Source organism: Aegilops tauschii, chromosome 7, assembly GCF_002575655.3.
Source record: "Aegilops tauschii subsp. strangulata cultivar AL8/78 chromosome 7, Aet v6.0, whole genome shotgun sequence".
Lineage (NCBI taxonomy): Eukaryota > Viridiplantae > Streptophyta > Magnoliopsida > Poales > Poaceae > Aegilops > Aegilops tauschii.
Genome location: NC_053041.3, coordinates 461,549,504 through 461,568,105, shown reverse-complemented (window position 1 = coordinate 461,568,105; position 18,602 = coordinate 461,549,504). Strand labels below are relative to the sequence as shown.

Sequence of the window (18,602 nt, the reverse complement as noted above, 5' to 3'; positions counted from 1 at the left end):
TAGGAAGCACACAGGTCATTTACCCAGGTTCGGGCCGCGGAGACGCGTAATACCCTAGTCCTGCTTTGGTGGATGTATTTGAGTGTTCTTGTGTTCTTGAGCTAGCTACGGGGTGTGACTTGCCAAAAGGATCTGAATCCTTCTCCTGGTCACCTCGGGCCTCCTTTTATAGACAAAAAGGGGTTGCCACAGTGGCACACAGGAGGTGGAAAGGTGTACAGTGGATGAGTCTATCCTCTGGCACCATCGGACAAACGCATTTAATGCGCTGCCAACGCGCCCCTCTTGCTTTATCGGGGACGGCAAGGAAGCACGTCCCAGCTGTCGCCGCCTCGCCTGGCTTCGATACGCGTCCGAGCTGACGAGGCATCGTGGCGCCATGTTGGCTGGCTGCTGTGCTGGCGCGGTGGTGGAGCCTTCATGAAGATCTGCATGTCACCACGCAGGTGCTTGCTGGGTTGGTGTAGAGGCCGCTCGCCACCACGCAGGTGCCTGCCCAGCTGGTTGAGCTAGTAGCTGCATGGGGACGGCGGTGGCATCTTGGCAGGCGTGGGCCTGGCTATGGTCCCGCTGATGCCCTCGGCAAGGGCCTTGCCGGGGACCCGGCAAGGGACTTGCCGCGGTGTTGCGATCGTCCCCGGCAAGGCGCTTGCCGGGGGTCTCGTGGATTCCCTTGGTTGGGATCCCGCTGAGGGTCGTCGTCTTCTGGTCCTCATCCGATCTCGTGTGATTATGATCTTGACGAAGATCTGCATGCCGTCACAGAGGTGCCTCCCGAGCCTTGGTCCCAATGTAGTTGTTGGCAGCGCTTGGAACTCTTAGGCTGAAGGGTGGCTCGCTCTGCTGGTGTTGGGCAAGCTGCCCTAGCAAGGCTCTTGCCGGGGCCGCAGAGACTGCCCCGGCAAGGGCCTTGCCGGGGGAGTCCACCTCGCCCTTTTGCTCCTCAGTGTTTCTGGGTCTTGGCGTTGCCTCGATCGTCTTGTGCTCCGGCCTCCTTCCCTTCCCCGCTCAGTGTGGTCGTGGGCACGGCTCTGACCGCCCGTGCACAAGTAAAGGGGTCAAAAGGAGAGCCCCTACTTTTGTACACCGACAGGAGCCCCCGGGCCTGGGCCACACACAAGCGCGGCGAGTTATTGGGCCAGGCCCAGAACGGTGCGCGGGCAGGTGGGGCGGATTTTACCGCAGTAACTTTCATCCGCTGCGCTTCTCCACGACCCGCGTTGAACGCGCGACGTGGAGGGTCGTGCGTGACGTGGGGGTCATGCGTGGGGCGGTTCCCGTGTGCATGCATCACATCATGGTAAAGAGGCGGCTCGCACCTTCCCCGTAAAAAGAGGGAGGCACAGAGGCGCGGCTCATTTACTGAGCGGACTCGGGTCGTTGTCTTCAAGGCGTCCGCGCCCCATGATCACGGGGCTGGCAACGGTCGCCTCACCCGTCCCCTCGATTCTGCTTGCTCGCCACGTGTCCCCCATGTAGTTGGCAGACGGTGGAGGCGGGAAACCGGGCCGTCGCTGATTGGGGCAGCGGGTCGGTCCCGATTCCTTGCGCCCCCGATGGCGGGATTGGTCGAGCGGGGCGGCCGAGCCCCGACCCCGCCCCTTTATAAGATGGGGGGGGATGGCATCCCACATCCTTTCATCATCCGTCTCCATTCACTTTGGCTCCTCTCCTCCATCCGCCATGGCGAGAGGAGGCGCCGGCCCTTCAACGGTGGCGGCGAGGGTCGCTGCTCGATAGCGCGTCCCCCTCCCCAAGAGCTCGCGGTGGTGGAGCCGGCCACGATAGGAAGGGGGAGGGGGCGAGGCCGAGGTCGTCGTGGTGCTCGGGGAAGAGGGGGACGGGGCGGCGCGCCGGTCGTGTCTCCGCCGGCGATGCCTCTTCGAGTTCTTCATCAGGCTGCGCCAGCCACCGCGCCGGCGTCTTCGTCTCCCTACCCCGTTTGCTCGGGAGATGGAGCTCGATCCGCCCCAGACACTCAGGCTGCACATGAGGGGCTGCGAGAACGACGACACGCGGGTCGACGTTGACTTCCCCACCCCCCACGTCATGTACCTCTGTCGCGGATGGAAGACGTTTCCTCGTATCCACAGCCTGACGGCGGGGCTTGTTCTCTACTTCAAGTTAATGGAAAACAGCTTGCTCTCCGTCAAGGTCTTTGGAGATCTTGGAACTCGCCTGAAGTGCTGCGTGGAGAGCTCCTCCGACGATGAAGATTCCTCCTCAAGCGGGAGTGACGAGGAGGACAGCGGCAGCGACGACGAGGGCGTCGAGCGGCGGGATGCCGACCTCGACTGACCGCGCCGCCCCTCCCTCGCCACGCGCCCTGCCGAGGGCCTTCCTCGTCAAGCTCTCCATCGGCGGGTTCCCCGTCGACTCCTTGGGCGGCTGGCGTAGGAGGGTCAGGGAAGGCGAAGAAGCCGGGTGGCGGCTGTCAAGTCGGTGTACGCGGGCACCGATGCCTTCGTCGGGTATTGCCGGCCCGCTGCCTCATCTTCCAGCTTCCCTCCCGGCACCGGGATGTCCTCTTGGTGCCTTCTGCTCCTCGCACTCGCCTAGGCGCTCTTTTTTCCCTCCCGCTGTCTTGTTCCACCTTCTGAGGAGAGGGACAAGAAAGGCATTACAGGCATCTTATCTTTTTTTTAGTTTGTAAGCCTGCGGGTACTTGTTAATTTGAAGACTTGTAATCCCCTTGCTCATATTTTTTATTCCGTATGAACTGTACATGTATGGGATGTTTTTAATGAAAAAGGGTGCTTGTCGGGTTCTTTGTGTGTGAGCGAGGCCCATGCCAAGGAATGAATCCTTGTTATTTTTAAGGTAAAAACTGTCGCGGCAACAGGCCTTGCTGTCCCTTTACTTCAGCCGACCATTCTCACGCTCTTGGCGGAGGTAGGGCGAAGTAGAGTTAGGCTCTTCGTTTATTTCCTTGCCACCGCGACTACGACCCGGCTCTGACCTAGGGACCTGGGTACAGGGGAAGGGGGAGCACGGTGGTTTAGGAGAAAAACGAGGTTTCATACGTCCCAACTTCATATGGAAGTGCATAATAAGGGATAAAAGACTTATCTGGATCTGCAGCCCCCGGCAACCTTGGCTTGCCGGGGTTGGATCCTTGTGGTTGCAGCCCCCGGCAATCTCGGCTTGCCGGGGTTGGAGCGCCGGCTTGTCTTCTTTCTTCCAAATAGCTCAGCAGAAACGTCCATGTACCCTGCGAACCAAAGAGGACGGAAAGGAACAGAGAGACGCGCACTCGACCTCTATGCTAGGGGTTAGTCGCCGCTAAGCACTATCAACCCTAACTGAGGGAGAGACTTAACCTAGCATGCATGCTAAAACTTAGAGCACCAACGCTACATTTATTTATGCTCAGGGTCTACGCCTGGCTTTCTACAGAGGGTTACATGCCTTGCCGGCAAGGCTTGTACAAAAGGTGGTTTGCCGGGGGGCCTGGCAACCGTGCCTTATGGGTAAAACTTGCGAAGATGTTCAATGTTCCAGGAGTTGCTCACTGGAATAGCATCTTCGGTCTCCAGGCGGACTGCGCCGGGCCTGGTGACTCGTATTACCCGATAAGGGCCTTCCCACTTCGGCGTCAACTTCTTGGAATTCTTGGCCGATTGAACACGCTGAAGAACAAGGTCGCCTTCCTCAAAGCTCCGGGCATGAACCTTGCGGCTATGGTAGCGGCGCAAGGCTTGCTGGTAGCGTGCTGCTCTCACAGCCGCCCGAAGACGATCTTCCTCGAGGAGCGTTGCGTCATCTTGCTGCAACTGCTCTTGCTCAAGCTCGTTCACTTCCCTGGGAATGCCGGGGATGTCGGATGCTTGCCATGCAAACACATCGACATTCGGCCGCAGGAAAATGACGAGCGCGCTTTCATATTTGCTGTCGAGGGTGGAGCTTATGGTGAAAGCCCCTCTCGTGCCATCCTCCTTGACGGACACCTTTTTGGTCTTTGGCGGTGCAGCACTGGATTTCTTGCTCTTGCCGGAGGAGCTCTCTGGCATGTCCTCGACGATAGCATAGCACTCTGAAGAGGTGCACTTGCCGGAGTGGGTGCGAGAGGTCTTGCCGGTCTTCTTCCCTCCCGGGGCTTCAGCGGCAGGAGCAAGGGCCTTGGCGGCAGCCGCTGCAACCACTTCCCGGTAGAGTTGGTCGGCGCAGATCAGCGCGTCCTTCTTGTCGGAGGGGACGGTGATGATGGTCATCGGCCCAAGCATCTTCAGCGTGTTGTAGGCGTAATGTGATGCCGCCATGAACTTGGCTAGTGCCGGGCGGCCGAGGATCCCGTTGTAGGGCAAGGGGATCTCGGCTACGTCGAAGACAATCCTCTCCGTCCTGTAGTTCAACTCGCCTCCAAACGTCACAAGTAGCGTGACCTTACCCTTCAGCTGACTCCTTCCCGGATTAACCCCTTGAAACGTGCCCGTCTCCTCGAGGTCTCCATCAGGAATTTGTAGCCTCTTGATCACAACAGGCGAGATGATGTTCAGACTGGCCCCGCCGTCGACTAGCATCTTGTTCACCTTGAGGTTGCATATCATTGGTCAAACCAACAACGGCAAACACCCGACCGCAGTTGTGAGATCAGGGTGGTCCTCGGTGTCGAAGATGATAGGCGTGCTGGGCCACTTCAGTGGCTTCTGAGCGTCGAATGATGGCTCTGCTGCTGTGATCTCACACGCCCACTGCTTGAGCTGGCGGTGAGAGGTATGCAGTGAGGCTCCACCATCGACGCACATGGCCTCTGTAGCCTTCTGGAACTCATGCTCGCCGGACTCATCGTCTTTGTCATGATCATCGTCTTCCTGCTTCTTGTCGCGGCCCCGAGCGGGCCTCTCTTGCTGGTTATCCTTGCCGCGGCGACCTCCTTGGCCGCCACGCTTCTTGCCAGATCCCTTGGCACCGTCCTGGCCTTTCTCCTTGTCCCGCCTCTCATACTCAGCTTTTTAATTCTCAGCAAGCAGCTCGACTTGGCGGCAGTTCTGGAGGTTGTGGCCCTTGTTGCGGTGGATCTTGCAGTATTGCTTGTTGGAGCCTCCTGGCTTGTCGGCAGCCGCCAAGGCCCGGCAAGCGGTGCACCCGGCAATTTCCTTGCCGGGGTCATCTGCCTTGGCCTTCTTGGCAGCGCCGGTGTCCTCAGATCCCTCGACGGCAAGCACGGTCTTGTCCTTGCGTTTCCTGTTGCAGCGCCGACCCTTCTTTGTCGGGGCGGCGGTACCTTCATCCGTCGAGTCGGTTCCCGCGCCGGCGTCCTCGCCGGGGTACTTCCTTCCCTCTTCAGCTCGGGCGCATCTATCGGCCAGAACATAAAGTTCGGCCACATCCTTGACCTTCTTCATCGCCAGCTCTTCGCGCATCTTGTGGTTGCGCACATTCTGATGGAATGCGCTGATCACGGCGGCGGGATGACATCTGGGATGTTGTATTGCACTCGGCTGAACCTCTGTATGTACTTGCGCAGGTTTTCACCTTCCTTCTAGGTAATGATATGCAAATTGCTTGCCTGGCCATAAGCTTGGTGGCCCCGTGTGAAGGCACCAACGAACTCATGACACAGATCCGACCAAGAAGAAATGGAATTCGCCGGCAAGTGCATCAACCAAGACATGACGTTGGGTTTCAGGGCCAACAGGAAGTAATTGGCAAGCACCTTATCGTCGCGAGCTCCAGCGGCTTGCATCGCGATGGTGTAGATGCTAAGGAACTCTGACAGATGGGTCTTGCCGTTGTACTTTTCGCCGATGTCGGGCTTGAACGTGCGGTGGGACGGCCGCTGGAACCGCCGTAGCTCACGGGTAAAGGTTGGGCAACCCACCTCGTAAGGTAGGCCGCCGGAGCCTCCCGGTGCTGGGTGGTCCATAGTGGGTCCCGCCCGCCTATCTGATTGGTGGTGTGTATCGTGCCGGCGCTCGATAGTGGTTCGAGCGTCTTCATGGGCTCGCTCCCAAAGAACTTGGCGCTGGTCGCGGTGGGTCCGTGGGTCGGACGACGCTATGGAAATGTTATCGCCAGCGTCATCACGACGGATCGATACCCGCGGTGGCTGGCGTGGAGGAGGAGAGTGCACCGTGGCTGCAACACCCCCGGTCCTTCCACCGCTCGCATGCGGTGGCTCGACAGAGTGTCGGCCCGAGGGCCCCACTGGTCGCGGTTCATCTTGGTTGGCGACACCGATGAGGCTCCGGATGGTGGCTCTCCACTCATCGAGCTTTTTCGCAGCTGCGCCCGCGCCAAAGCTTCCACCGGCGTGGGCGGCGGCGAAAGCTACGTGGACCGTGGCGTGCTCCGACTCCTAACCACGTTAGAAGGAGCTCCATCACGGCCCTGCGGCTGTATGCCATTTCCGCCAACACTTCGGCGGGCATGTTGGCTCCCTCCGCCCCGCGAGTGATGCACGGGACTCTTCCCACAGCGGCGCGAGGGGTCCTCAGCATGGTGGCGCTGCTCGTCGCGCGCACCCTGGGAAGAGGATGTCGTGGGCCCCGGCGCAGGCGTCCTGGATGTTGATGCGCCGCCCGTAGGTGGCACGGCGCCACCTCTGGAGGGCCCCGCGCCGCCTGCGGGGGCCCCGGCTCTGTCGTCGGGTCCGGCGATGTGCGGCCCATCGTCTTGCGCACGAACAACGCCGCTCGCCAGGCTCCGACTGCCAGAGCGATGTTGGTGCTCGCGGGCCGCGCCTCGGGTTCTGTCCGCGTCCGGCCCGCTGCTCGCCTGCACCCGTACGGGTTGTCCGGCTCCGGATGAACCGATCACCATGATTATCTTCTTCTTGGGAAGCATGGCGATGAAGAACTGCTAGGCTAACCGCTAGATCAGATTTTCACAACTGCGCCCCCTACCTGGCGCGCCAAAGATGTCGGAGGAAATCGACACCTATGGAATCACTGGGATCCCTTCTACGGTTGGCGGGCGCGGGGTTGTGCAAAGAGCGGGTCTGACAGGAAGCACACAGGTCGTTTACCCAGGTTCGGGCCGCGGAGACGCGTAATACCCTAGTCCTGCTTTGGTGGATGTATTTGAGTGTTCTTGTGTTCTTGAGCTAGCTACGGGGTGTGACTTGCCCAAAGGATCCGAATCCTTCTCCTAGTCGCCTCGGGCCTCCTTTTATAGACAAAAAGGGGTTGCCACAATGGCACACATGAGGTGGAAAGGTGTACAGTGGATGAATCTATCCTCTGGCACCATCGGACAAACGCATTTAATGCACTGCCGATGTGCCCCTCTTGCTTTATCGGGGACGGCAAGGAAGCACGTCCCAGCTGTCGCCGCCTCGCCTGGCTTTGACACGCGTCCGAGCTGACGAGGGGCGCCACGTTGGCTGGCTGCTGGGCTAGTGCGGTGGTGGAGCCTTCATGAAGATCTGCATGTCACCACGCAGGTGTTTGCTGGGTCGGTGTAGAGGCCACTCGCCGCCACGCGGGTGCCTGCCCAGCTGGTTGAGCTAGCAGCTGCATGGGGATGGCGGTGGCATCTTGGCAGGCGTGGGCTTGGCTATGGTCCCGCTGATGCCCTCGGCAAGGGCCTTGCCGGGGACCCGGCAAGGGTCTTGCCGCGGCGTTGCGGTCGTCCCCGGCAAGGCGCTTGTCGGGGGTCTCCTGGATTTCCTTGGCTGGGATCCCGCCGAGGGTCGTCGTCTTCTGGTCCTCATCTGATCTCGTGTGTTTATGATCTTGACGAAGATCTGCATGCCGTCACAGAGGTGCCTCCGGAGGCTTGGTCCCAATGTAGTTGTTGGCAGCGCTTGGAACTCTTAGGCTCAAGGGTGGCTCGCTCTGCTGGTGTTGGGAAAGCTGCCCCGGCAAGGCTCTTGCCGGGGCCGCGGAGACCGCCCCTGGCAAGGGCCTTGCCGGGGGAGTCCACCTCGCCCTTTTGCTCTTCAGTTTTTCTAGGTCTTGGCGTTGCCTCGATCGTCTTGTGCTCCGGCCTCCTTCCCTGCCCCGCTCAGTGTGGAAGTGGGCGCGGCTCTGACCGCCCGTGCACAAGTAAAGGGGTCAAAAGGAGAGCCCCTACTTTTGTACACCGACAGCTTCTGCGTTTCCCCTCTTGGCCCATTAGGCCCATACAGTTTCTCGGGGGGTGGGGGGTGCCCGGAACCCCTTCCGGTGACCGATATGTACCCGGTACCCCCGGAACACTTCCGGTGTCCGAATAACATCGTCCTATATATGAATCTTTACCTCTCACCCATTTAGAGACTCCTCATCATCTCCGTGATCTCATCCGAGACTCCGAACAACATTTGCTCACCAAATCACATAACTCATATAATATAAAACCGTCATCGAAGATTAAGCGTGCGGACCCTACGGGTTCGAGAACTATGTAGACCTGACCGAGACACCTCTACGGTCAATAACCAATAGCGGAACCTGGATGCTAATATTGGTTCCTACATATATTCTACGAAGATCTTTATCGGTCGTACCGTAATGACAACATACGTTATTCCCTTTGTCATCAGTACGTTACTTGCCCGAGATTCGATCGTCGGTATCTTCATACCTAGTTCAATCTCATTATCGGCAAGTCTCTTTACTCGTTCCGTAATACATCATCCCACAACTAACACATTAGTCACATTGCTTGCTAGGCTTATTATGATGTGTATTACCGAGAGGGCCCAGAGGTACCTCTCCGATACTCGGAGTGACAAATCCTAATCTCACTCTATGCTAACCCAACAAACACCTTCGGAGATACCTGTAGAGCATCTCTATAATCACCCAGTTACGATGTGTAGTTTGATTGCACACAAGGTATTCCTCCGGTATTCGGGAGTTGCATAATCTCATAGTCAAAGGAATATGTATATGACATGAAGAAAGCTCTAGCAATAAAACTGAACGATCAATATGCTAAACTAACAGATGGGTCAAGTCCATCACATCATTCTCCTAATGATGTGATCTCATTCATCAAATGACAACACATATCTATGGATAGGAAACTTAACCATCTTTGATTAACGAGCTAGTCTAGTAGTGGCTTACTAGGGACACTATGTTTTGTCGATGTATCCACACATGTATCAAGTTTCCGGTTAATACAATTCTAGCATGAATAATAAACATTTATCATGATATAAGGAAATATAAAATAACAACTTTATTATTGCCTCTAGGGAATATTTCCTTCAGCCTCCCACTTGCACTAGAGTCAATAATCTAGATTACATTGTAATGATTCTAACACCCGTGGAGTCTTAGTGCTGATCATGTTTTGCTTGTGGAAGAGGCTTGTCAATGGGTCTGCCACATTCAGATCCGTATGTATTTTACAAATCTCTATGTCTCCTTCCTTGACTTGATCACGGATGGAGTTGAAGCATCTGTTGATGTGTTTGGTTGTTTTGTGAAATCTGGATTCCTTCGCCAAGGCAATTGTTCCAGTATTGTCACATAAGATTTTCATTGGACCCGATGCACTAGGTATTACACCTAGATCAGATATGAACTCATTCATCCAGATTCCTTCATTCGCTGCTTCCGAAGCAGCTATGTACTCCGCTTCACACGTAGATCCTGCCACAACGCTTTACTTGGAACTGCACCAATTGACAGCTCCACCATTCAATATAAATACGTATCTGGTTTGTGACTTAGAGTCATCCGGATCAGTGTCAAAGCTAACATTGATGTAACCATTTACAACGAGCTCTTTTTCACCTCCATAAACAGGAAACATATCCTAAGTCCTTTTCAGGTACTTCAGGATGTTCTTGACCGCTGTCCAGTGATCCACTCCTGGAATACTTTGGTACCTCCCTGCTAGACTTATGGCAAGGCACACATCAAGTCTGGTACACAGCAAAGCATACATGATAGAACCTATGGTTGAGGCGTAGGGAATGACTTCCATTTTCTCTCTATCTTCTGCAGTGGTCGGGCATTGAGTCTGACTCAACTTCACACCTTGTAACGCAGGCAAGAACCGTTTCTTTGACTGATCCATTTAGAACTTCTTCAAAACTTTATCAAGGTATGTGCTTTGTGAAAGTCCAATTAAGCGTCTTGATCTATCTCTATAGATCTTGATGCCTAATATATAAGCAGCTTCACCGAGGTCTTTCATTGAAAAACTCTTTCAAGTATCCTTTTATGCTATCCATAAATTCTATATCATTTCCAATCAACAATATGTCATCCACATATAATATTAGAAATGCTACAGAGCTCCCACTCACTTTCTTGTAAATACAGGCTTCTCCGAAAGTCTATATAAAATCATATGCTTTGATCACCTCATCAAACCGTATATTCCAACTCCGAGATGCTTGCACCAGTCCATAAATGGATCGCTGGAGCTTGCACACTTTGTTAGCACCTTTAGGATCGACAAAACCTTCTGGTTGTATCATATACAACTCTTCTTTAAGAAATCCATTAAGGAATGCAGTTTTGACGTCCATCTGCCAGATTTCATAATCATATAATGCGACAATTGCTAACATGATTCAGACAGACTTAAGCATCGCTACAGGTGAAAAAGTCTCATCATAGTCAACTCCTTGAACTTGTCCTAAACCTTTCGCAACAAGTCGAGCTTTGTAGACAGTAACATTACCATCAGCGTCAGTCTTCTTCTTGAAGATGCATTTATTTTCTATGGCTCGCCGATCATCGGGCAAGTCAACAAAAGTCCATACTTTGTTCTCATACATGGATCCTATCTCAGATTTCATGGCCTCAAGCCATTTACTGGAATCTGGGCTCATCATCGCTTCTTCATAGTTCGTAGGTTCATCATGGTCTAGTAACATGACTTCCAGAGCAGGATTGTCGTACCACTCTGGTGCGGAACGTGCTCTGCTTGACCTACGAGGTTCGGTAGTAACTTGATCTAAAGTTTCATGATCATTATCATGAGCTTCCTCTCTAGTTGGTGTAGGCATCATGGGAACGGTTTTCTGTGATGAGCTACTTTCCAATTCGAGAGAAGGTACAATTACCTCATCAAGTTCTACTTTCCTCCCACTTACTTCTTTCGAGAGAAACTCCTTCTCTAGAAAGGATTCATTCTTAGCAAGAAAGATATTGCCTTCGGATCTGTGATAGAAGGTCTACCCAACAGTTTCTTTTGGGTATCCTATGAAGATGCACTTCTCCGATTTGGGTTCGAGCTTATCAGGCTGAAGCTTTTTCACATAAGCATCGCAACCCCAAACTTTAAGAAACGATAGCTTTGGTTTATTGCGAAACCACGGTTCATACGGTGTCTTCTCAACGGATTTAGACGGTGCCCTATTTAACGTGAATGCAGCTGTCTCTAATGCATAACCCCAAAACGATAGTGGTAAATCAGTAAGAGACATCATAAATCGCACCATATCTAATAAAGTACGATTACAACGTTCAGACACACCATTACACTTTGGTGTTCCAGGTGGCGTGAGTTGTGAAACTATTCCACATTGTTTTAAATGAAGGCCAAACTCGTAACTCAAATATTCGCCTTCGCGATCAGATCGTACAAACTTTATTTTCTTGTTATGATGATTCTCCACTTGACACTGAAATTCTTGTCGGGGGTTGGGTGTGACATATGCCAATGGATGGCTCATCATGGTGGGAGCGAGTAGAACGTCGCCGGTGCCTGGAAGCGGGATGAGGCGTAGACATGAACGCCGGCGCACTTTACCCAGGTTCGGGGCTCTCCTAGGAGATAACACCCCTAGTCCTGCTCTGCGGGGTCTCCGCATGATCACTAAGTCACTAGTGGATACAATGGTGCTCCTAGAGCTGTTTGCTAGAGGTGGAAGAAGGCAGGCACGCTCTCTCCTTCCTCTGGATACGAGTCTAGTTCTAACAGGTTGGGAACCCTTTGCATGGGTGCCCTTGGGGTTTATATAGGCCTACCCCCCAGGGGTACAATGGTAATCCGGCCGGGTGTAGGACACGGCTGTTAGTGTCTCTGGTCGCCGGCTTCTCCGCCGGCAGCTGGGGCCCACCGCCTGGTCTGGTACGGAGCCGACAGGCCGCTCCCGCCGCTCGCCGGTCTTGCCGGCTGCTGATTACTGTAGCCGCGATGCTAATGACGCGTGCTTGGTCAAGGGAGCGTGGCTACAGTCCCGCCGCCTGGTGGGAGATCACTGTAGCCACACCGCGTCTCATCTGGTTACTGGTGCACGGGCCCCGAGGAAGGAACGGGCCACCTGCTGGAAGCCGGCTTCCCTTAGATCTGACTGTTCAAGCTTCCGCCGTCTTCCGGGCTCTCGCTGCCTGGTAGGGCCCGCCGCCTGCAGGCCGTAATGACAGACCGTCGTGAGAACGGGGCTCTGCCTGCCAGCAGTGAAGTCAGGGGTGGAGTGGCGACAGTGCCACGCCGGGCGTAGATCTCTGCCTGTACGGAGCACTGTGGCCACGCTCGGCCCTGGATACGGGGGTGATGGGCTACTCTGTAGCCTCACCCTGTCTTGTCTCCTTAACGGGGGCGCAGACTCTGAGGGCTCCGTGGGCCGCCTGCTAGAAGCCGGCCTCTCTGGAGGCCGCCTGCAAGGAGTCGGCCCGTCTTGGTGCCGCCTTCTGGAGCTTAGCTGCCTGCTGGCAGCCGGCCGCTTGGGCCAGCCGGCCATCAGAAGGCGGCGCCTCATGTTGATGTCTTGAGGGGGGCAGCCGGTCCCGATGTCTTGAAAGGTTCAGGGACTCGGGTTAGGCTACCCGTGGCCCATTACTCCGACAGTAGTCCCCGAAGCTAGTGAGGCGCCGCGGCTGAGGAGCCGAGGAGCCTCAACAGTTTCTTTCTCCGGGTGCTCTAGACGGAAGCTTCATCCGACTCCTGGCACGTCTAGTCGGATTTGTGTGAAACTTCGAACGCAATGGCGGGAACTAGATGGTGTGCTTGCTAAGCCTCCAGGCCCGCCACCCGTCGTGGGCTCGCCACGTGGCGTTAGCCAGCCGGGCCAACCTGCTAGCCCACGCGCACGATGGGACGCGACAGGAGGCTGGGCCCGTCACCATCAGGGCCTCAGCACATGAGTGGATGCGCTGCGACCGAGGCAGGCGGTTGAGCTTCTTCGTGGAGTTACTGCGTGCAGTAACTCGCTCGGTAAACGCGGGGACATGGGGTCATGGGCACAGTTAATCCCACGATCCCACGCCTCGCCCCCTCGGCTTCATAGCCTACCGGCTATAAGTAGGGGGGAGGGGGAGCGGCGGAGCACGCGCGCCCTCCCGCCCCGTCCTCGTCTCCTTCTTCCTCTTCTTGCTGCAGCGCCAACGAGCCACGCCGGCGTGCTGCTGCTGCTCGTCTCCGTCGAGCCCTTCCACTTCGAGCCCTCTGGCCCTACACCGATCCCCAGTTCCCCCGCCGCGCCATTTTCCTGGTCGAGCTCTCCATGGTGCGCGAGCGGGGAGGAGACTGGGACGGGTCGAACATCAACGAGGACCACATCGCCTTTCTTCGCGACACACATCACCTTCCCGGCGCGGGCTTCGTGAAGGCACGCGTGCCTCCCGTGGGGGAGATTTCGCCGGCGCCGGGGGAGAGCGAGCGGGTCGTCTTCCGCTCGCACTTCATCCGTGGCTTCGGCCTGCCGGCGAGCGGCTTTCTCCGCTTGTTCCTCGAGTTCTACCATCTCCAACCGCATCACATCACGCCCAACACTATGATGCTTCTGTCCGCCTTCGTCACGATGTGCGAAGGCTACCTCGGCATCCTCCCCACCACCGAGTTGTGAGGAGCGTTCTTCTATACCAAGCTGGGCACCTCCGTCTGAGAGGTGGCAGCCCAGTGCGGCGCCTTCGTCGCAGTGCACCGTCCGTCTCCAAGGAACGCCTTCCCCTCCATCAAGCTGCCACAGTCGGTCAAGATGTGGCGGCAATCTTACTTCTATGTGGAGAATGTCAACCCGACCGTCGACTTCATCAACCTGCCGGCCTATGAAGCCGGCCCACCGGCTGAGCCTCGGGCCAACTGGGGCTACAAGCCGAAGCCTGTGTCAGCAGACGGCACCGCCGCCATCAACCGACTCCGGGTGCTGACCGAAATCGAAGGCCTCAAGGCATCCGACTTGCTGGTTGCCTTTGTCACGCGTCGGGTTCTCCCGCTCCAAGGCCGGCCTCACTTGATCAGCCGGATGAGAGGGCATCGCGACCCGTGCCGACTGAGCACCCAGGAGATGTCGGCTGCTGAAGTGGCGAACTTGGTGAACGAGATCTCCGACCTCAAGCTGGAGGGGTCCTGGCAGTTCAGCAAGCAGCTGTAATGCCCACGATGCGGCTATATCTCCCACGTGTCGAGGCACGACTTAGAGGCATAACCGCATTGTGGTTTTTGTCGCAAGAAGGGTCATCTTTGCACAATCCCATGTAATGAACAAGAATGGGATAAAGAGTTGGCTTACAATCGCCACTTCACACAATACATAGATAAATCATACATCAATCAGAGTACACACATAGGTCCGACTACGGAACCAAATAAAAGAAGACAACCCCAAATGCTAGATCCCTGATCGTCCCAACTGGGCTCCACTACTGATCAACAGGAAACGAAACATAGTAACAACCAAGGTCCTCGTCGAGCTCCCACTTGAGCTCGGTTGCATCACCTGCACTGGTATCGTCGGCACCTGCAACTGTTTTGGAAGTATCTGTGAGTCACGAGGACTCAGCAATCTCACACCCGCGAGATCAAGACTATTTAAGCTTATAGGAAGGAAAGGGTAGTGAGGTGGAAGCTGCAGCAAGCACTAAACATATATGGTGGCTAACATACGCAATTAAGAGCGAGAAGAGGAGCAACGGAACGGTCGTCAACTAGTAATGATCAAGAAGTGATCCTGAACTCCTACTTACGTCAAACATAACCCAAAACCGTGTTCACTTCCCGGACTCCGCCGAAAAGAGACCATAACGGCTACACACACGGTTGATGCGTTTTAATTAAGTCGAGTGTCAAGTTCTCTACAACCGGACATTAACAAATTCCCATCTGCCACATAACCGCGGGCACGGCTTTCGAAAGATAATACCCTGTAGGGGTGTCCCAACTTAGCCCATTATAAGCTCTCACGGTCAACGAAGGATATTCCTTCTCCTGGGAAGACCTGATCTGTCTCGGAATCCCGGTTTACAAGACATTTCGACAATGGTAAAACAAGACCAGCAAGACCACCCGCCGTGCCGACAAATCCCGATAGGAGCTGCACATATCTCGTTCTCAGGGCACACCGGATAAGCTAAGCATACAGTTACCGACGTAACCCAAGTTGCCAAGGGATGGTCCCGCACGGTGCTCTAGTTTGGACCAACACTCAGAGGAGCACTAGCCCGGGGGGTTAAAATAAAGATGACCCTTGAGTCTGCAGAACTCAAGGGAAAAAGGCTTAGGTGGCAAATGTTAAAACCAAGGTTGGCCTTGCTGGAGGAGTTTTATTCAAAGCGAACTGTCAAGGGGGTCCCATAAATCACCCAACCGCGTTAGGAACGCAAAATCAAGGAACATAACACCGGTATGACGGAAACTAGAGCGGCAAGAGTGGAACAAAACACCAGGCATAAGGCCGAGCCTTCCACCCTTTACCAAGTATATAGATGCATTAATTAAAATAATATATATCGTGATATCCCAACAATATCCATGTCCCAACATGGAACAGACTTCACCTTCACCTGCAACTAGCAACGCTGTACGGGGGCTGAGCAAAAGCGGTAACATAGCCAAACAACGGTTTGCTAGGAAAGGTGGGTTAGAGGCTTGACATGGCAATATGGGGGGCATGATATAGCAAGTGGTAGGTAGCACGACATGGCAATAGAACGAACAACTAGCAAGAAAAGATAGAAGTGATTTTGAGGGTATGGTCATCTTGCCTGAGATCCCGCAAGGAAGAAGAACGAGTCCATGAAGAAGACAAACGGATGAAGTCGAACGAATCCTCACAACTCCGGAACGAAACCGAAGCTAACGAGAGAAGCAACCCGGAAAGAAACAAACAACATAGTAAACAACCATCACATAAGCATGGCATGATGCAAAAACAAGTATCATGCATGTCCGGTTTAAAGAGGCATGGCATGGCAAAATGCACAAACAATACTACAAATTAAGTGGAGCTCAATATGCAACGAGTTGCATATTGACGAAACACCACATTCAAGTTATTTAGTTCTCTCGGTTATGTACCCAACAATATTAAATGTTGATTAACATGGCAAGAAGTGAAGCATAAGTAAACTAACTATTTAAGCAAGTTAAATGAGGCCGGAAATAACAAACAACAATTCCGGAAAACCCTCATGTGCATATTTTAGATTTGGTACTGTTCTACCATAAACACAATTTTAATGTTGTTAAACAGAAAAATAAAGTGCACCAAGTTAAACTAGGCATTTTTCTACCCCATTTACATATAAGGTTTCTTAAACTTGGAGCTACGGTTATTTAGTTATGAAATAAATCATTTTAGCATGGCATTTTAGCAAATTTAATCAAACAGCATGTTTAAACATTTTAAACATGGATGAGAGTGGCATATTATGAAACTAGATGAAATTCTAGACATTTTTCATATATGAAGTATTTTAATCCGATACACGGTTGATGAATTATTATATGCATGAACATGAGGTTTTTTTTGTAAAACTGTAGTTCTCTGGATAAATGCGAAAATCGCAGCAGTAGGAAAAAAACACTATGGGCCGAAACTGGAACAGGAAGCCCAGCAGAGGAAAGGCCAGGGGGCTGCTCACATTGGGCCTAAAGGCCGAGGCAGAGGAGGCCAGCTTGGGGCGCTGGGCCTCACGCGACGGAGGGGAGCCGCTGGGCCGAAGCAGAGGTGGCCCAGGCGCGAGCGCTGGGGTGTCGTGCCCGTTCGTTCGACAGGGGAAACAGCGGCAGCAGCAGGGGACAGCAACGACGGCGTGGGCCTTGAAGGGGAGCGACGGCGGCTGCAGGGAAGGCCTGGCGAAGTGGAGACGGGGCGGATCCGGCCGGCCGGCGCCAGATCTGGGCACCGACGGCGCGGGCGGAGCTCAGGGGCGGCGTCGGTTCTCTGTGGAAGAAAGACAGGGAGGGAGCACATTCAGAGAGAAGGAGAGGAGTTGGGGGTGCGCGCGGTGGAGCAGCTCACCGGCGGCTTGGCTGCTCTCGGCAGGGCTTGAGACGACCTTGGGTGGTCTGCACGGGGAGGCGAGGGGAAGGCAGCGACTCGGGGTCAGGTGTGGTCGAGGGCGCACGGGGCTGCTGCTGCTTGAAGGAGACGAAGGCGCGGCGACGGATCGAAAGAAGAGGCCGACCATGGCGTCCTGTGGAGGCAACAGAGAGATGAGCGGGGAAAAGAGAAGAGATAGAGGAAGGGAAGGAAGAGCAGGGAGGAAGGGCGCGGACGGTGACTGCCTAGGCACGGAGGACGACGGATGCGGGCGCAGGTGGAGGCGCACGGGAGGAGGTGAGGTGCGGCCAGCGGGCGGAGGAGACAGAGCCGAGCGCTCCTGCTCGGAGTCTCGGGCAGACGAACTGCAGGCGCGGGCTTCGAGCTCGGGCAGGGAACAGCGGAGGAGCTCGGGAAGAAGGGGAGAAGGGGTTCGGGCTCCTGTTGGTGGTTGGAGGAAAACGAGGAGAAGGGGATCCCGAGGGGATTTGGTTGAACGGCGGCGGCGGAGGGATTGGACGTATGGATGGGACCGGATTCCTAGTTTCTAGGGTTGCCCACTATATATAGTAGGTGGCTAATATGACAGGGATTTAGCCCCTAGATTTTTATCGGGCGGCTTCGGGTGGTCTAAACAAAGAACGGATGATGTTTAGGATAACTCGGGATTGTTCCGGACCCAATGGTCATGACCGTGCGGTTCGGGGAAGTTTTGGGCAAGGCAGCAAAGAGTGTGGGTTGCGCGGAGAGGTTAAGCGGCCAGATAAGAGGGAAGCAAAACCCGGTCGATCTAAGAAAGGACACCGAGATGAAGGAGAAGCGGCACTATGAACGGATGCAAGTTTTAAGAAAACATGCGGATGCGATATGCATGATGACATGATGAAATGCAACAAGCAAAAATAAAACACACGGCGACAACAAAATAGCTGGAAGACTTCTGGAGCGTCGGTCTCGGGGCGTTACAGTAGCCGTACTCCCGCGCGGACCCGCCGCCTGCCGTAAGTTCTTCAGTCTTTTCTCCCTTCAGAACTTCATCTTGATTTTGGCTTGTTGTATTGAACAGTCGACCTCTTGCTTTTTGAAACAGATCTATATGTCTGAGGCGACGGCCGCCATTGTGGGGGCAGGTGGCCCCTACGAACCGGACCGAGCTGTGAGCGACGTGGACGACCCCGACTTGGGGGCAGCCGCCTTGGAAGATGATGCCACAGGCGGCGTCTACGGAGTAGGTGGCTCCGAAGAAGGGGGCGGCGTCGAGACGTGGCCGGACGACTTCGAGGAGGAGGAGGACGAGCCGTGCCCTTCGTGAGGCACCGACAATGCGGATGTGGGCCCCTCCGCCAAGCCGACTGCTCGAGGCGGCATGCGAAAGCGTAAACAGGGCGCCGCCTTGTTCGGCAGCGAGCCGAAGAAGGCCAAGAACCCGTCCGCCGCGACTAGGCGGAAGGAGGCCGCTGCGAAGGCGGCCAAATTTCAGAAGCTCCCGAAGGCGCCTCCCATG

At 54.9% G+C, this 18,602-nt stretch overlaps 1 protein-coding gene across 2 annotated transcripts in view; it reads right to left on the bottom strand.

Moving 5' to 3' along the window:
* The window catches only part of LOC141027627 (uncharacterized), a 49,818-nt gene extending 32,185 nt beyond the window's left edge, over positions 1 to 17,633 (bottom strand). Inside the window, exons 1-4 of one of the 2 annotated variants that reach the window (XM_073504713.1) lie at positions 17,335 to 17,632; positions 17,078 to 17,252; positions 16,698 to 16,999; positions 15,819 to 15,909 (exon numbers count right to left, since the gene is read on the bottom strand). The gene's annotated coding sequence lies outside the window, so the exon portion shown is untranslated. Of the gene's footprint in view, positions 1 to 15,818; positions 15,910 to 16,697; positions 17,000 to 17,077 lie in introns of both variants that reach the window. The other variant, XM_073504712.1, reaches the window with a different exon arrangement.
* Between the last annotated feature and the right edge of the window lie 969 nt (positions 17,634 to 18,602).